Source organism: Polistes fuscatus, unplaced genomic scaffold (assembly GCF_010416935.1).
Source record: "Polistes fuscatus isolate 324 unplaced genomic scaffold, CU_Pfus_HIC Scaffold8, whole genome shotgun sequence".
Lineage (NCBI taxonomy): Eukaryota > Metazoa > Arthropoda > Insecta > Hymenoptera > Vespidae > Polistes > Polistes fuscatus.
In genome coordinates this window covers 2,819,073-2,837,925 of record NW_025113162.1, presented here as the reverse complement: position 1 = coordinate 2,837,925, position 18,853 = coordinate 2,819,073, and the positions used below count along the sequence as shown (strand labels likewise).

At 31.3% G+C, this 18,853-nt stretch overlaps 1 protein-coding gene across 5 annotated transcripts in view; it reads right to left on the bottom strand.

Annotated features, from left to right (window-relative positions):
* LOC122525017 (prolyl endopeptidase FAP-like) overlaps positions 1-18,853 on the bottom strand; it is a 189,353-nt gene that overhangs the window by 141,935 nt on the left and 28,565 nt on the right. For 2 of the 5 annotated variants that reach the window (XR_006305686.1, XR_006305687.1), the window contains exon 2: positions 15,698-15,705. The exons of 1 other annotated variant lie outside the window; for it this stretch is intronic. The gene's annotated coding sequence lies outside the window, so the exon portion shown is untranslated. Of the gene's footprint in view, positions 1-5,694; positions 5,825-6,739; positions 7,142-15,697; positions 15,706-18,853 lie in introns of all 5 variants that reach the window. 2 more of the 5 variants (XR_006305684.1, XR_006305685.1) reach the window with 2 other exon arrangements.

The window sequence follows — 18,853 nt, the reverse complement described above, 5'->3', positions numbered from 1 at the left end:
TCATTTGCCGCACATACCGCCGTATCACTTTCACCCGACGATTTTCTCAAGGAAGAGAGTATACCGAACTAGTGAATGCGATAAAGCGTCGGCCGAACCAGGATAGTCATCTTCAACAGAGAAGAAAGTGCATCGTGAGAGAAGAGAGTTGTAAGAAGTTCACAAGATTTGTCGTTAACTGCTAGCGATCCTCTTTCTCTCTCTCTCTCTTTCTCTCTTCTTTAACCCTTTCCTCTTTCCTTTCTCTTCATCTCTCTATTCTTACCACGCCAGAAACCGGAAAGTTCTCGAAGTGCACGAACGATGAAGTTCACCACCTTCTCTCTCTCTCTCTCTCTCTCTTTCTCTCTCTATCTTCAACGATTCAAACTTTTCAAGTCCAAAATCACTTTGCGCTATCCTCTCTGTTCGTTCTGCTAACGAAAATCGGGTTCGTTCGCCGTACTTAACGAAATGTTTTGGTTCCTACGTTCATCCCTATCCTCATCAACGACGTAAAAATCTTTGATAAATTTTTTTTTCCACTACCCCTCTACCTTTTACCCCACTATCACCTCTCATATTCCATTCTCCAAGTAACGTTACACGTAAATGCTTTTTCTTGACGTTTAGGATGTCCTGCTGTGCGTTAACTGAGAAAACTTTCCCTAATGATTTTATCGTGGTTACAGGAAAATCTCATCTCATGAATATAAACCTTTCTCTTTGCTTTTATGGCTTAATCTTGTATCATCTATCGTTTCTTTTATATAATATAAGAGAAATCTATATTTTTTGTATGTAACGATATATAGAAATCAATTTAATATCTTTTACGTAAATAAATGTATTATATTTTAGTCTTATCTTTTCAATGTCTTTGACCTCGAATATTTTATTATATATTTGTTATCTCTCTTTTCTCTTATAACTTTTTTAATTAATCTACAATCATCCTGTCGTCGTGTCGACTTATTATTTCCCCTAAACTTACATCATTTTTAATTTTTCTACAGTTCTTTATTAAATATTCTAGATATAATCTATTCGTTGATAAAAATTAAAGTATCGATTAATTATCGAACAAAAGATAAGAATTATATTGCAATTGGACAGAATCAATTGTAAATTTCTTTTTGTTTTTCATTCATTTAAAACTTCATTTCTTTATTTTTATCTTTGATACTGATCAATATACTAATATTATTTATTGTTAGTACGGGTTGTCTTTGCATTTGCAGATAAATTTGAAGAATTTCCAGATCACAGTATTTTCATGCAACCACGGTTCTTCCATCTATTTCCCACACTCTTTCTTTCTCAAATACTACTACGTGCTATTTCAAATCGTTCCAAAGGTTGCACGAGCACTTTCCCAGATTAGAATAAACCGATACTTCAGTTTCCTTTTATTCAAGACGCTTCGAAATTGCAAGAAGCCTTCCCTTAATAACATTGAAATCTTTCTGATCTCGAATAGAGGGATTCACTTTGTCTTAAAGAAATATCCATTCATAGTTATCGAAAGATCTATAAATCTATGATTTATTCTCTCTTCTTCATTTGTATTTCTTCTTCATTTCCTTCGGAATGGATATTACGAAACGAAAAGAATGTTACGACTACGCAAGAGTTTGGCGATCTTAGTTGGCTAAGATTCAAAGAAACGATGATCAACGATATATTTAGTATATATTTAAGAAAATTACTATTTCTCTATTCTATTTACAAAACTAGAGCAAAAACGTTCAAACTTTAACGCATTCTCACGCAAAAATCGAACGAACGAATGTACGTGTACGTAACGTTTCTATTAAATTTAACGACTTTTTCTCTTATCGATCTTAAAACGAAAAAAAGAAGATTGCCAAAAGAACAGGAAAATTGTACGAGAAAGAAAATCGAAGATGATAGGTGAAATAGAAAATTTGTATGCATTAGCCATAGTCATACGTTTTGTATGTGCTATCGGATTTATTACTGTATTTTAATACAAATGTATCAAGGTGCGTTATACAAGAAGCATAATACGCTATATATCGTCTATTATTGTCTACGAAACTGAAACCAACCGAACGATTTTCATAAGACTATGGCAATAGAACGCATTGTAAATTCTATTATAACTTGTTTCTGTTATAAATCATCTTCCGTTTCGTAGATCCGATACATTATACGTAATATGTGGTTGAAACATAAGGTATGCTTACAAATATTCTAACTTTATGTCTTCTATCGTTTCTGATAAACGAATACAAAAATTGATATACGCAAACTTATATACACGTTTCTAAAGGAAAGAGTAAAAAAAGGAAACTAAATTTGTTCGTTGCATCATTGGGGGTGGTAATCGGCAACCACCAATGAAATAATTGACTGAAATTAAATATAATTACACGTTATAACTTATTTGTTCTAAATAATATTTCGATATAATATATAAAGAATAATAAGAAAAAAAATTCTTTCGCGTTTGCGTCACGGGCTTGTTGTAAAACTCAGCGTGGCTTTAAACGTGTTAAAATTGAGGCGCATTTTTTTGTTGATATAATTTTTACACTTTACAAAATAATAAAAATTTCTTTTATCATAGAATAACGCTTTCAATATCATAATCGACATTGTCTCACGTACGAAATGAGGAAACGTTTTAAATGTTTTATCGATCTCATGATATTTCATGCATCAACGAATAAATCATGAAAACAAATATTTCTTGATTTTATTCTTACTCTTATGAATCACGTATTGTGCCGATTATTTATCATCGAAAATGATAAATTTATTTCCTACTTGGATCATCATACAGCTGAGAGAGAGAGAGAGAGAAATCAATATATTATATAATAAAAATATTGAAATGAAACAGAGAACGCGCAAATATATCAATCCGTTAATACCAGAGAGAGAGAACGAATTGTTATCACGAACGATTCGTATTTAATTGTTCCTTTATTTACGCAACAATAATAAAATAACACCCAGGACGAGTAGACGTTATATAGCTAATTGCGAACTCGTAATAACGATCGTTAACGAGCTTCTAATGAAAAGAAATGAAATAGATAAATTTCATCATAACATTCGTACGTTTTGTACGATACGATATTAAAATAATAATAGCCATTTCGAAATATCTTTCGGTCAATCATTGATGTTCGATGTTTTTAATTATATTTATTAATTAATAATTATAGCACATATATATATATATAAAGTACACACGCGTGCAACCATAACATTTACACACTATTTTACAAATCGTACAAATATTTGTAACTATTCGGAATTTATTCGTTTGTAATTAAAAGATGTTACTTTTTATTTTTTATATATTTTTTTTACTTTGAAATCGAGCGTGAAAATTCCTATTTTTAATCGGAGACAAATTTTGATTACTCGGAAATAAAAAAAAAATAAAAAAAAGGCAAAAATACGTGAAAGGGTCGTAAATCTGTTTCTCGGCCAAAATTTATCGCTATCAAGTAATTTGTCTTCGTAGTCGCGTTACATTTTTGAGAAAGGCACAATTTCGAAATACATTCATCGCTAGTTGCACGTACAAGTGACTCTTGTATACAGTTTGCCACCTCGATCGTCGATACACGCCTCGTTCGAAACTAAAAGCTTTTTCAAAAGCATACTAAAATAATATGCCTTTCACCCTTCGTTAAATAGACATTGCCTTTTCACACATCATAAACACAAAATACCAACGAATCCTAGCAAACTGTTCAAATAATTGCTTATAAAAGTAAAAGTAATACGAATTACGTGACGAAAAAAAAGGGGAAAAAAGTAAAAATGTAAAACGAATGAGTCGAAGAACAAATCGACGATGATTTGAAAATAAAAAACCTTATTTAATATACCTTCCAAATATTACCTTTAATCGAAACACGTATAATTATAAAAGTAAACATATTTGTATTTTCTTACTCTTTCTTTTACAAAAGTTCGAATCACTTCTTTACGAATACCTAGTTACACTTATCCAATACTATCAAAGAAGTCACATCTTTTTATCATCTATCTAAGGTCAGCAGTAATTGTATCGAGTGCTATAGACATGATCGTTTGATTAAATAATACAAAGTGAATAAGAAAAAGATAGTACAATAAGATCGATAATCAAAATAACAAAAATCTATTGAAAAATATATTTAATTTTTAGTGTTATCGATTCGAATGAAATATCACAAGCATTATCCAGGAATATGAACGTTGATTTAATGCAACTACCAACTTAACTTGTTCTTACATATGCAACGAACATTCTTGACTACCTTCTTGGTTAGCTAACTTACTAGTATGTCTAACTGGCACGTGTATCTCTATTATATACGCGTTTACTATACTTCCTGTCTTTGTTGTACGTATATATTATTCGAACGAAGAAGGTAGAGAAGATGTTGAGTTCAGTCCGGAACGCGACGAAACCCGCGTTACGAAACTTTCCACGAATTACGTTCAACGTCCGCGTTCCTCTCGTAATTCCTGGACGAAGGGTTCGCCCGAGGATTCAACCTACCGAGTGCTTCTGATAAATTCATAGAACAAGAAGAGCAAGCACTATACAATGTGTACAAAATTCTATACTTGAATTCTCTACCAAAATTCGATGAAATAAATTAAAATTTATTCACATGATTTTAATAATGGCTATTAAAATACTATCCAATTTTTAATTGTTCTTTAATATTATTATATTGCAAATGTAATTAAATATATATATAGATTTTATATTTATTTTCATATTATTTATAATAATTATATTATTTTAACAAAACATATGGATACGAATAAGAAAGATAATCATTAATAATTAACATGAAATATTCGTTCAATTACTTTTGAAAAGAATACGAAGGAAAAAGATATGAAGAAATAGATATGAAGAGGTAGATATAACGAGACGTCGACAAAAAAATAAATAAAAATATGAAAACATTTTCTTCGTATATTCCTCTTTCATCATCGTAGCACAGTAAACTAGACTTTCTTCCTATTTATCGTCACAGATTCTACCTATCTTCCTTCCTTCCTACCTTCCTACCTACCTACCTACCTACCTATCTTCATGGTAGCTTCATATCCATATATGCATACGCGTACCTCGAAACGTGACTGACACACTTTGTTGCTAACTGAAACTTTCACTTTCGATATCAATTCTTTCACGTCTTTCTTCCTACTTTTTGACGTCGTTCTATTTTTACAGGCGGCACGCTCCCACGAACGCGCGTCACACTTTCATACAATTCCCCATTTCATTTCGTTGCCTTTTTTTTTTTATTTCTTTTTTTATTCTTGTTTTTTTTTTTATTTTCTTTTTTCTTTTTTTTTTCATGCAACGACGTTCTTTCTCGAAAAATTTATTCGCGCGTAACGAGAAAGAAAATCTTTTTTATTATCGTTGTTATCATCGATAACGTAATATTTTATTCTGTATTTTTTCTCTTTAACAAAACTATACGACTGAAGAAAAAAAAGAAGAAGAAGAAGAAGAAGATAAAAATTTGAAGTCTTATAAAATTATGAAGATAAATCTTTCTCGATCATCGTAAAAGTATGTAGCATCGATAGAGAAATAACCACAAATAGAGATAATCGAGCTTTTAACCGTTAACGCTAACTCGTGCGCCACTAAAATTATGTCGAGCGTCACTCGAATGACATCATCCAAGCACATGCAAATTACACGATTAACGTTACCCAACTATCCAATGGACCGGCCTCATTTGAGCTAGCCACGTTTAAACGCAGGCCAACCCCACGATTCCAAGAATTTACGTAGTATTTACGATTACCACACGCTATCCAATTGTGATCTGATATTTATTACCTATAGGGAAATTCGTTTCTATGATAATTGTTATGGCGATTGTCGATCGGTAAGATCTAATCAAGTTTCTACGAACTAAACGCGAATTTAATGAACGAACGAACGAATGAACGAACGATCTTCTTAATCAAATTTTGTCTATATGAATTATTTATTATTATAATAAATAAAATCATTCTCTAATCATTGATGTATTTTTCTGATCATTGTTAACAAAATACTTTCTGTTTACCATTGTTTGATTATATTCTCATCAGGATATATTATTTATATAGAAATTATTTAAAATATTAAATTTATTTTGTCATTAAACATAATGAATAAAGGAACTTAAATCAAGACAAAAAAATTCCATGATACATATATATATCATTGATAATTCTAAAAATGAGAGAAAATCGATCGTTTAATCATTGAATAAAACATTTCTATAAGGATAAAAAAGAAAACAAGAAAAATGAGTAAAGATACTGTTTGTTCGAAAAGAGGAAAAAAGAAGCAAGTCAATGCGAGAACTCGAACTAGGATAAAAGAAGAAAGAAAGAGAAAAAAAAAAAAGAGAGAGAAAAGAAGGGATTAACCAAAAGAGGCCGCGAGGTGAAAATTGTTCTCGCGAGAAGCTTCGAGAGAAACAGGGAAAAAAGGTTCCTCGTAAAATCGATTACTAAGAATTCGCAGTGGCGAAAGATCTGACCAAAGCGAATAGTACGCCTTGGTACATTGTGTGAACAAACGGGAAAGAAATAAAAAGAGAAAGAAACAAAGGGAGAAAGAAAGAGAGAGAGAGAGAGAGAGAGAGAGTAAGCGGAACGAAGGGAAAGGACAGGAAGGAAAGGGTAAAAAGAAAAAGAAATGAAACAGAGAGAAAGAGAGAGAGAGAGAGAGAAAGAAACTAAGAAATCGTTTCTGACTTACACAAACATCGAGTCCGCCCTCCGTCATGGTCGTTGGTCCTTCGTCTCTGCAAGGGCTCTCCACACTTTCGGAAATAAAATCCTTCCTCCTTTCTCTATTCTCTCCTCTTATATTTTCCTTTTCCCTCCACTCACCACCTTTCGAACTAACTCTTTTCCCTTTCTTTCTTTCCTGCTTTCTCACTCGTACACTTTCCTCTTCTTCCACACTTTACCTCTGTTTTTCTTTTTCCCCGAATCGTTCCGTCTCTCTTTAACACTCTCTATATCTCTATATTATCCACTTCTATAGATCTATCCTTTTTCGTTACACGGCTTGCTTCGGTTCAACGAATCGAATCCATTAATCACCCTTCGCTGGGTGGTATGGCGAAAGCTGTATTTAATTTTTCACGCGATGCCGCTTTATATTTAAATGGAAATCGAACCTGCGCAACGCGCCAGTATAGTATATATGTTTCAGAGAGAGAAAGAGAGAGGGTAGGGAGAGAAAGGAATAGAATAACAGACAGGGAAAAAAGATTTCTGCGCCTATGAACGCGTCATGCTACGAGGACAGTTGAAGGGAAAAATATCAGCGACTCTGCGAGCACGTCACTCTTTGGTTCACGCTTTTGAACTGACTTTGACGAAGATGTATCTCGGCTACCCTCACTTCTCATTCACTTCCTATCTTTCTCCCCATCTGTCTCTCTCTCTCTTTCTCTTTCTCTTTCTCTTTCTCTCTTGCTGAAACACTTGATACATGCAAAAAAATATTATGCATTGTTGCACTCTTCGAATTTGGCCTTACTCGTGCAATATTTTTCTTCTATCATTTTTGAAATAATAATCTTTGGTAGTATCTACACATGAAATTATTAACAAAATAATTCATTCGCATATAATAAATTTTGATAGAAATTACAAACAATCCTCCAATAACACAATTAATTTCCTATCGCGTTATACGAAAATCAGAATTAGTACAAATCAGATTAATTCGTATTGCCTGTGCAATATGTTTTAAGTATTATTTTTGATACGATAAATAGCAATGCTCTATAGTTTCTGTATTTACAAAGGTACTCTCTAACGATTGAAATTGAAAAATGGTGATGTAAAATCTATACTATCTATACTATCGATAATGCCTTTCCACTAAGTCCTTGTCGTTGATATGAATATGCATATTAATGTGACAAAAGAAAAGAAAAACAATATGTTGGATCAAATAAGTTAGCTTTGCCGAAATGATTTTTGTTGTTTTTTATTCTTTAGTGCAACGCTTGCAACGTATGCAACCCGTGAACTTATCTTTCCAGTCCACGGAAACAAATGAATATTTTTCAATGAAATAACTTCAAAAATTTCAAGAAAGATCTATGCCAAACAAAATGCATTATTAAAACTAAAAGAAACGTCTTCTTTAACCTTCCCCCCCTAGAAATGTTTGCAAAAGGGAAAATAATCCATAGACTAGGATAGAAGTTGGACAGCACCGCTGTAGTATTACAATAATGTAATACGATAATTCGAGATCAGAAGATTTTCCAAAGGATTTAGAACCTCGGTCGGACGTAGAAGAGGGTCTTTGCATATTCACAAGTCGGATTAAATACCGCCTTCCGTGCTTTAGGAAAGCTTGTCGAAAATTCGTCGGAAGGAAAATCTTTAGAAGAGAAACACGCTGCTGCTGCTAGAGTAAAGGTATGCGTGTATATACGTATCTATCATCAACATTGCAAATGGAAAAAGTAAAATCGTGTCATCAAAATTTCACAAAATTACCATATTTTTTTCAATTTCTAGATATTCGATATTATTTATCTAATTCATTGGTATTATTAAAAACGATATTTATCTTTTGAAATACGTTACAGGATTTACGTTACAGGATGTGAAAATGAATTCAAATTCTAACTATGGAATACGAATAAATCGTTCAAAATTCTACCACCACGAACCTTTTCCGTCTATCTTTCCTTCATTCTTTTTTATCTCTTTATCTTTCTCGTTCTCTCTCTCACTCTCTCTTTCGCGATTCATCTATCCCATCTATATATTTCTATCTCACTCTACTCTCTTCTAACTCGTATTCGATCACACTGAAATCTCTACTAAAAGTGGGCGATGACAATTACACGTCGCTCAAATCCTGATCTCTCTTGGTCGTGCAAAGAGAACGACAGATCTAGTGATTTATTCCGCCTCATATACGATTAATCGATTCGTCAGGTTTCCCTCGTTACTCATGATTCCACGAAATGGTAAAAAACGGGAGTAAGGGAGGAAAAAAGTCGGAAGAAAGTTCTGTAGAAAAAGAGGGACTCGCGAAGGATGTTTAGAAATCTCAGAGGGTGACGAGAAATTTTTCATCTCTTTTTTTTCCTTTTCCTCCTCTCTTCTCCTAGCCCCCCCCACCCTCACCCCTCTTTTTTTTCTTCGCTTTCTGTCCAAAGTAAAGAAATAAAGAAAGAAAAAAAGACATGAAAAGGAGCATTCGTTCAATCTAATCGTGGTTCCATGTATATAACTCCTGAGAAAAATAATGGAAGGAAACGAAAAAAGACGGAAAGAAGGAACAAGGAATGATGAAGAATCATAAAACTTGGCGTTTTATTATACTCGCTCGATCAAATACCAGACGGTTTGATCAAATAACTGTCGAATTAGGTATAGTTCGTTAACAGAAGAAGAAGAAGAAGAAGAAGAAGAAAAGAAAATTTTTTATAATGAAAACGAAAAGTGGAGAACAAAACGACAACCTCGACGTTGGACACGTTAACGCAACTTATTCTTTTCTCAAGACAAAATCAAGACAATTTTTTTTTAATTAGTCGTCACGGCAAATATTTTATTTTTTTACCAGCGAATTGTCACAAACTGACTGTTTGCGCCAGTAATTAAGAATCGAGGTAATTAAGCGTGAGCCTCTTATTACTGAGAACAAAATAAACCTCTCGTTCGTACTGTAAAAAAAAAAAAGAAAAGTAAGATAAACAACGAGTGCACACTCACACGCACACCCACACAAACGTACTTTCCACCTATGAGTATTTGGAAGATTTATTGAAGAAATTATTGAAAGTTTTCTAAACGATATATACGACATATTACGTTTATACGAGTACTTTTATATTATTCGTTTCTTTGTTATTCTACATTTTTCATTTATGCATTTTATCTTCTCGTAAATGAAAAAAAAAACAACAACGTGTATAAAAAATTAGAATAAAGATGGTAATTATAAAGAAAGAGAAAAGATAAAGCTGACATCTATGCACTCTTGTTCCCTTATTTTCTAAGGGGAAACAAGTGGTAATACTGCTACTTTATTTTTATTTCTCTCTATTTTTTCCTATTCTTTTCTTCTTATTATCCTCTTCTACTATTATCCTGCTTTTAACAATATCCAACAAGATGCTTAACAACCTGTCATCTAAAGATTAACATTAATCTCTAAAAATAATCATAAAATTTCAGATCTATCATGTAACTCTATTGAGAAATTTTATTACAAATTTCAATAAAAAAAAAACATGAAAAGAAAAGTAAAAATAAAATCTTCGTAAATTCACGAAATCTGTTAATATTTCCATATCATTTTACTAATAAAAAAAAAGAAAGAATACTTTATCCATGTAAACTATTCCAAAGTTTTATGTTACGTCGTTTATAAATTAATTAATCTCGTTAAAATAAAAGCATTCCTTTTAATTTCTTTTTAAAAACAACAAATATTTATCTAAAGAATTAAATTTTCGTATGAAATCTTATTAGAATCGAACTGCTCCGGAAACACGAATAATTTAACATAATTTGTTTTTGCGTCAAACAAAATGAACCTTTTTTCTTGTAGTCAAACATAAAAGCAATTTACACATCTACAAGGAAACGGAACATAAAGGGATGACGAAGAAAATAAGTTAATGAGAAGAATAACAAAGAGTAAAAGTATGGAGGGAAGGAAGGAAACAGAAAAAGCAATGAAAAAGAGAAAGATGAAAAACGACAAAGCATCCCTTTTCTCTGTACACACACGAGACTTTTCACCACCACCCACCCCACTTGTTTTTCTTCCACATTGTGATATTTTATTTGCGACTTTCTTTTCTTTTTCTTTCCTTCTTATTGTTAGTTTAAAAAGTTTAAACTTCTGTCTATTTTCGATCGAAGAAAAACGATATACTTTTAAGTCTTACCAAAAGTTTCTTCTATTTTTCTTTTTTTTTTTCCCTTTTTGTTGATAACTTTTACTTGGACAATAATTTTTTTCATTTTCTTTTATTTTTACTAACAATACGTTATCTACGATATCTATAATATAGAGAAAAATGATATAATTCGATAAAATACAACAATACTATCCACGTAAAAACCTACTAAGAAAAAGGCAAGAAACTCTTGGAAAAATAAGTGGTTTTTTTTCCTGTGTTCTTTTTTTTGTTGGTATTTTGCTACAATGAATCAGCCACAGAACGAGAAAGAGCACAAGTTTCGATCAGTCCAGCATGATTTATGACGTGGATAGCTAGCCTTTTTTTTTTCTTTCTATTTCCTTCCTATCTTCCTTCCTTCTCTTTCTTCCCCTCCCTCTCTAGCCCTCATTTTAACCTTTTTCCCTTTTGAAAATAGGATTCGATGGTCGGATGACATAGTTGCTTACAAACGATGTTGACGATTAGAGAAAAGGTACAAGAAGAGGATTGACGTTCTATGTTATCGTCATTGATCGAAGTGACCAACGGGTCAAAGGTCGTCTCGTCGATACAACCACGTCGGGATTCACCTGTTGCGAAATTACTTCTACGATAAGATCGATAATAATTGACACGTGATATATTTAAAATTATATTCGAAAATAAAAAATCTCACGAATAATCTTATTAAGATAATATTGTGAAATGATATTTAAATATTATTCGACTGAATTATTCAAATAAAAAATGTTATATATAATTTGAATAGATTTCTAATAAATACATTTTTACTACTTTAAGTTTGAACGTATCTTTAGTTCGCGATAAAATGCTATTGTTAAATATTTATGAACAAGGATATAACTATTGATTATTTAAATATGAAGTTGACTTTAGTAAAAAATAAAAAAAAAAGACGATAAAATTAACGATATCTGATAAAAGGTACGCAGAAGAGACTCTCGTGAATCTCGAATAAACATAAAGTTAGGTTTAAAACTCACTTTATGCCATTGTAAGTGACAATCTAATAAAAGTATACAAATTTGAAGAAAAATTAACGAATTACAAGGTAGTATATATTCTTTGAGAGTAAAAAGAATATTAAATTGATAAATTTATTCAAATATTAGAAAAATAAATGAAATTTACAAGACAAGCATAATAACAATAAGTATGTTACATATTACGACGAAAAATGAACAAAATCGATAGAAGAAAAAGAAAAGTGTAGTCAATAATAATAAATGTAAAATATAACGCGCAATATATAATAGAAAAATTTAAAAGAAAAATAAATAACAAATGGTATATGCATATGTAATCATAAATACGTAATATAATTTCCTTTTTTTACTTGTAAAAAGCAAACAAAGATAACAAAGGTAATATGTAAGATTACGCACGCATGTATGGCTATCTCTATTTTCGCTTGCTACGTATATAATAATATGTACTTATTATGTATATATGTGTGTATATACGTACGTATGTATACATACATACATGTAAATGACTCGAATAGAAATTGCAGAAGCAGCATGCTCACGAATTCGATACATTTAGGCTTTGAGTGTGTGTGAGTTGGCACCGGCTTGTTCACACACACATACCGTTATAACATCGATCGTAACGATGAGGACACGACGACGGTCGAGACGCCTTTCCCCTACAAGAACAACCTTTTCATATGCATGATGTGTGTTGTGTGTATGTGTGTGCGCACGTGTGTGTGTGTGTGTGTGTTTGTGTATGTGACGCAAGCGCATATTTACGATATACATATTCCATATACGCAGATGAACGTAACGACAAAATTTACTCGGCCACCAATCAATGTTAATAAAATGGCAAAGGCTGGCGCCGCAATTCAGCAAAAGAATTTTGTTACCATGACAATCGATGCCAAATCGTTCCTCTGGGGATTTAATTTGTGGAAAATGCACAAAATTGGATATCACCAGGTGACATTACCTATACGACTCCTCTACTCTTTTCCCTTACTCCAATTATGATTTTACCCCGTTCCCGAATAAACCTTATACGAGATATCTATCATCTATTTATACACAATTTTTCGAGAAATTAATCGGAGCTTTCATACTAAAATATCCGATTCTCTTTTATAAATTTCGATTTTATACACAGTTTATTTTCTTTTTTTTTGTTTTTATTTCTTTTTTAATCGAGATAATAAATCAAGATAAATACGAAAGAAAAAATTGCACAATGATGTTAATAAAGAAAGATGTTCAACGCGTTGATTTGATAGATTTGATCTAAAAGAATTGAAACTATTAAAAACTATCATCACGTATCGCTTGTGAAACAACATAAAAGAAAGAAAAAAAGATTTATTACGTCACGTTATTATTATCAGGTGCAAAAACCAATCGTATAATTTATTCCTCCTATCATGAATTCTAATCATTGTATCTAACTGTGTATAGAACTGATGAGAGAACTATTATAAAGGACAACGTTTAATCTTAACAATAGACAAGCACTTGGGACCGACATAGAGAAAATAGAATTAAGTAGGGCAGATTTGCATTGAGCTTACAATTAGAATTGAGCTCGATTGTCGAAGAAAGATAATAAGGTCAAATGTTGCTCGTGATCTCGTGGGAGGGAAAAAGAATGAACAAGAAAGAGAGAGAGAGAAAGAGAGAGAGAGAAAGAGGAAGATACAAACGACTAAAGAGAAAGAGAAGAAGAAGAAGAAGAAGAAAGAAATAATGATCTTTCAATCAATGCAAAAGATCAAAGTAACCCAACAAAGACGAAACTTTCGAACAAAACTCGACTCCCCTGATTAAATTTATTCTTCGATCAAGTGCTCAAACAGTTGCTCAAAAAGGAAACTGATTTGCGAAGTTTGGAAGTCGTAAGCAGAACTTGGCGTGTAATCGTATTATATATAATAAATTATTAAATCGAATCGTCTCTCGAGTAACTCGTTCTAACTAAATTAGGCGAATTTACTTTAAATAAAAGAAAAAGAAAAAAAAGAGACCATTAATGTGGACCGTATGGCTAGGAGGAAGAAAATATTCGAATTTAAACTACGAACTAAAATAAGAAGAAGAAGAAGGAAGAAATAATACAGAAAGATAAAATAATCAATATTATAGTTATGCAACTTTAAGATCAGCAGAGATATTTTTGTTTGTATAGGAAAATATCGTGCCTTTTTATTATCTCTTTTACGAGTTCGAGTTGCTTCTTCTTTATTAATAACACATTTTCATACTCATTCAATACTATCAAAAATGGTCGCGTTTTTTCTTACTATCAAATTGCTCGAATTTCTATTACGAAGAAAAATAATAAGAAGAAAAAGACAGCAACCTAAAATAATATAATCTATATTACAGAGATACAACTTGAAAATCAACAAAGATAGATAATTTTGGTTCTTTTAATGGGAATAAAAATCAACGTTCTTTCCTAAACTATGCAAATTGTAGATACCAGGAAAGATAAACGCTTGGAAATTGAATTAAAGCCCTTTACTACCGTAACCAACGTCGAGGTATTCAAGCGGATATTTCTGTAAAAAAAAAAGGAAAAAAAAAAAGAAAAAAGGAGAGAATAAGTGCATTTATCACCTTCTTGCTGCCTAGTCTAACCTAACCGTTCTTTCTCGCAATTCCTAGACTATAAATCCTTCCACAGAGTTGTCCCACTAGCCATTCTCGTGCTGATATTACAACGTTACATTTTATTAATAGGGATAATATTAGTGGATGTCTCATTATGCGTGTCGCTACTTTCTCCGACCACCGTCTCCTCCTTTCTCCTAACCTCTTTTTCTCTCTCTCATACACACACACACACACACACCTACAAAAGATCCTTTATGACGCCTTTCTTACCTGTCGGTCTTCGTTTATGCCCAACAAAAAGACCATCATGAGATTAAAACAAAAAAAAACTGGATTTATACACTCAAAATGAAAAGCGAGTAAGATTAAGGGATGTTAAAAAAACAAAAAACAAATGCTAATTTTTTAATCAGAAAGATTATAACCATTCTATATTTTTCAACATTGTTATGGCAACCCTGGGTGTGGCGAACAAACTCGTTATGGTACTTTGGAAGAATTTGATACATCCCTGTTTTCTTTTCTTTTCTTTTTTTAAGAATATAAATTTGGGATACAATATTATAGATATTATTACTTTATTATCATAAATTTGTTTATTATTATTAATATTATTATTAATTTTGTATTGATAATTCTTTATTAATCGCATAAAACACAAACGATTATTTGATATGTTTTCTGCTATGTTATAAAAAATTTTAACTTTTGATCTCCCCACTTAAAAATAATCATTATCTTATTATGATTTATATTAATATAACGATATTATTGTATATCTTAAAATAAATAAATGACCTAATTAAATTTACAACTGTGTAGAATTGAATACGTATCAATCGAGGAATTAAACTACAAATCGGATTAAGTTTACGAACGTTCAAAATGAAGGTCAAAGATTGAGAAATAAAGAAGTACCGTAATGTTGACTGATTTCACAAACAGTAAAAGTTCAGCGCGTATATTTTATCTCGTCTTCGAATTAAAAGATATGTGATAGTTGCATCAACAAGGATAAAAAAACAACGACTTGTCGTAAACAACAATGTTTGAAATTGAATTTTTCGATGTGACTGAGAAAATATTACAATATTTCCTAATCATATTAAAGATGATAATTTAATCATCATACCAAACCAGTGACGGTCGTTCGAGATTGAGAACACGTACCTTCTTTCCTAAAACATAGAAATTAAATGATATTCTTCGTTATTTTTTAACGTGGTGTAAGTAGATTGTCATATATTTATATCGTTTACGTTTATTTACATAATCATTCCGTAACTAGGTATGTTATCACTTTAGAAACTAAACGAGAACTGATAATTTGCATAATTAATCGAACGTTGGAAAAAATAAGAAACGAAACAGAAATATCCTTAAGATAAACAATCAATGCAATTTTCAAAATTGCGTGTTTATTTTCTTATCAAATGACTATACTATAGAACTATACTATAGGCAGACATATCGTTTATTGATTGAAATTAAAAAAATTTTTCTGTTGAAAAAAGTAAATAATTCAAAGTAGATTATAACTATAACGATTATATTTTGTTCACAAATGAAATAATGAAATAATGCAATAATGCATATTTTTATGGTCACTAAATAGAAAATCAAACCAACGATTCTTTTAAAAATCACAAACAATATGTAGAAAATATTTGATTCGAAATTTGTATTAAAACGTTGATTCCAACGTAGATTTTACGCGTTTTACTATAAAAGCGAAAATGTTAAAATAAAATATAAAACAATATGATTGCACCGATTGCGGATGACCCTCGTGACCCCATTGAAAAAATAAACGTCAGTCACGAATAACTGACGTAGCGGTCAATGTGTTTTAAAACGGAAATATTTCTGATGATAAAGTTAAGCAGTACACCCTATATATACATATATACTTATACACTCTTATACACGTTCTCTTTCGACGTGCATTCAACAAGACAAAAAGAATGGTGGAAAGTTCGAGTTCTCACAGCAACAGCGCTATTGGCTATGCTCTGTCCTTTTTTATTTTCTTTCTCTCTCCTTTCAACTACATACATACATACATACATACACATATACATACACACACACATACACTTTCCCCTTCTTTCAGTCCTTGAAAAGACCATCAAGAAATAAAATCGAACCGGTCGAGCTCACCTTCAAACAGATTGTCTCTTTTAAATAAGATGCAGGATTACTATTACAGTCAGAACAGACGAAAACGAATTGGGACGAAGGAAAAAATAAGAGAAAATAAGATGAATGATCAAATTGATGGCGAGGAGAAAATGAGTTTGCAATTCGTTTAATTTACCAGGAATAATTAATTCATAATTAGTCGTAATATTGCATCATCCTAGATTCGACCATAATCTTGTTTTAAAACTTTCAGCCTTCTTTAATCATAAGGATAATTATTATTAACTAATCAAAGAACAAATTACTTTATTTCGTAGGTGTTTATTAGATTAAGTAATAAGTAATGTCAAATGTTAATAAGTAGTTGGAATTTGTTATATTTTTATTGCAAATTATTTTGCATATAATAATATCAACATTTTCATTCAATTACTTTGAAATATTATGCTAATGCTAACTAAACAAGGCCATTATTTTAACACAGCATAATAGAAGTAATGCTATTACTTTAACATAGTAATAATAAGTAATTTGAAATTTGTGTATTTTTATACTGACAAAATAATTATGTTGTAATCGAAATATTCAAGTTAAAATAAATTCAGTTTATTAATAATGAATATTCCGATTACTTATTAGATTCTTATTACTTAAATACAATTGAATACTATCAAGTTTCAAAAAAAAAAAATGCTATACTATTATTTTATATTATTATATATAAATTATATTATTTAAATGTAATATATGCTAAAATATCTCTGGCATTTTTTATTGACTAACTATTCGACTTATTTACATGTTTTTTCGAGAAAAAAAAAAGAAATGTAATTTGTTCATTATCTTTGGATGCAAATCTTGTACATTTCATGAGAATTGTAGCTTTATAAACATATTTCGTAGGGAAATCTTTGCTTTTCTTAGATCTATGTTTCACCATTGTCATTTCTCAGCCAAGGATCGTAAACTTTTCTATGGCGCAATCTCACGAATGACGTAGAGATGAATTTAACGGCGTATAACAAAAGCATCGCCGTGGGAATTAAATCGCGAAGTATCAGTGCGCGCGCGCGCGCGCATGCTACCTCGCGAAAAGCTTTAATAAGATTTTAAGCATAAGCGGACTTAAATTTTCGTCAAATTCTACATAGCGTCATTTCGCGCGCGCGTTAAGGATTTCGTTTAAATTTATTTCGCTTTTCTCTTGACTCCTTCAAAAATTTCTCCAACTAACTTTTCTCTTCCTATATAATGCAATAAAATTTGAAATAATCGGTTCGCTTTATAAGACTCTTCTATTTTGAAGAATAATTCAACGCGTGACTATCAAATTATTGCTAAGTTTAAAATAAAAACAATAAAACTTCATAAAATTACAGAATATAATGAATACAAATTTTGGTGGGATAATAGGGTTGATATTCGAAGTTATTTGACCTAGATAAGAAAATATCGATACTAGAATGCAGCATGCGCGAAATAAAGTAAAAGAAAGAAAGGGAACGGGACAACGTGAAGAAGAATGCAAGATGAGAGAATTGAAGTATATCCTTATAAGAGAAGGCTTTTCCTCAATTTTGAACAAAGTGCTGCCGCAATGTGTGCACTTTTGACATGTCTGACAAAATGAGAATAGAATTGTATAGAAAATGAAAATAAAAAAAATAAAAACGAAAAAGAACAAATTATGTGGTACGAGAATGAGAAATGTTTTAAAATTATTTATCGAAATAAATTTATCGAACAATTTGTACGAATGAATGAATAAATTTATTTACATATGAGAAGATCAAATGTGCATGATTTATCGATCAAATTTTGATTCCTGTATGAATGTGAAAAACATACAGAAAAATTTGATGACAAATTAATTTTCGTCTAACCAATGAATGAAAATAAAAAATGGGGACAGAAAATAAGTAAGAACATTCGTTCGTTGAAAGAAAACAGCAAAGTAGTACAAAACGTAGAAGGTCTCTTTAGGTCAAGGCACGCATCGACTAACAGAAGTTGAATCGTAAAGCAAAAAGAATCCGCTTTTCTCGTTGCACGCGTAATTATTTCATAGCACGTGCAATCGAATACGTGATCGTCGATCGATTATCCGGACCGCGGTTGAGTGAATTTCATGAAAAGAAAAATAGCTCCTTTCGAAAATCAGTTTCATGTGAAGCAACTCGACAA